Source organism: Choloepus didactylus, chromosome 14 (genome assembly GCF_015220235.1).
Source record: "Choloepus didactylus isolate mChoDid1 chromosome 14, mChoDid1.pri, whole genome shotgun sequence".
Classification (NCBI taxonomy): Eukaryota; Metazoa; Chordata; class Mammalia; order Pilosa; family Megalonychidae; genus Choloepus; species Choloepus didactylus.
Genome location: NC_051320.1, coordinates 85,093,954 through 85,095,351, shown reverse-complemented (window position 1 = coordinate 85,095,351; position 1,398 = coordinate 85,093,954). Strand labels below are relative to the sequence as shown.

At 45.1% G+C, this 1,398-nt stretch overlaps 1 pseudogene; it reads left to right on the top strand.

Moving 5' to 3' along the window:
* The first annotated feature begins 262 nt into the window (after positions 1 to 262).
* LOC119508903 lies at positions 263 to 830 on the top strand (annotated as a pseudogene).
* Positions 831 to 1,398: the final 568 nt, after the last annotated feature.

Here is a 1,398-nt window from a genome sequence, read left to right as displayed (position 1 = left end):
TCTTTGCCTCCACATTGTGAAGAATTGTCAGAATCTCTTCCGGACTCAGCTACCTCAGCACATTGCTGTTTTCTGGTGAATGGTAGCTGAACAAGGGTCTCAGCCCGGGATCCCTTTGGCTGATCTTGACCCTCAGTGGGTGAGATCATGCTCATTTGAAGTATACAGTGCTCTGATCAGGAGCCAAGTCACTGGGGGAGTATTGAAGTGGTGACCAGTTTTCCATTACAACATCCTGTAGTGACAAGAAGTCGTGGTAGTCATGGTAGAATTTGGTACTCTGCTTGCTTCTATCTAATTCTGGAAGAACTACCCTTTTGACTGTATAATTTTTGTGATTTAGTAGAATAAGAGAGCCCTAAGGCCCTTTCGTCTTGGCTGCCGACGTGCCTTGCAGATTGAGAAAGACCCGGAAACTCTGGGGCCACATGAGCCACTGCCATGGCCACGGCTGTATCGGCAAACACCGGAAGCACCCAGGAGGCCGGGGTAATGCTGGTGGCCTGCATCACCACAGGATCAAATATCACCCAGGTTACTTTGGGAAGGTTGGTATGAGACATTATCACTAGAAGAGGAACCAGAGCTTCTGTCCAGCTGTCAACCTTGATAAACTGTGGACCTTAGTCAGTGAGCAGACACAGGTAAATGCTGCTGAAAACAAGACTGGAGTTGCTCCCATCATTGATGTGGTGTGATTGGGCTACTACAAAGTTCTGGGAAAGCAAAAGCTCCCAAAGCAGCTTGTTGTCGTGAAGGCCAAATTCTTCAGCAGAAGAGCTGAGGAGAAGATCAAGGGTGTGGGGGGAGCCTGTGTCCTCGTGGCTTGAAGCCATGTGGAGGGAGATTCATTAAATGCTAACAAATGCTTTTCTCTTGTGGTTTGAGTGTAGACTCTTTGATCTGAGTGTAGACTGAGCATAGTCAGCATCAGGAACCCACCTTAACCAGGTTCTAAGAAGAAATGTGGAGCCTTAGCTAATTAGCAAACTTGACCCTTACTTTCATTTATAAAATGAGAATGATACCTGTTGATAAAATTTTAGTTAAAAAAAAAAAGGGGAGCCTTAAGAAGGAAATGACTTTCTAATCTGTCAAGCCGGGATTCAAGCACCCATAAATGAACCTGCAGTAGGTAGAGCTTGTGACGTCAATTTCCCATGGATTAAGTGAATGAGCGAATAATCAAGTTTGCTATTCCCATACTGCAAGTTGAACAGGGAGAACATAGACTTTAGAGTCAGAAATACCAGTACTAGGAGTCTGATTCTCACACTTGCTACCTGCATAAATGTGTGCAGTGGTTTAACCTCTCGGAGCATCCATGTTCATTTCTATCACAGGTGGATGTTCTTGCCTATCTCAGAAGGCTGTTGTGAGACACTACAAATTTCCTGA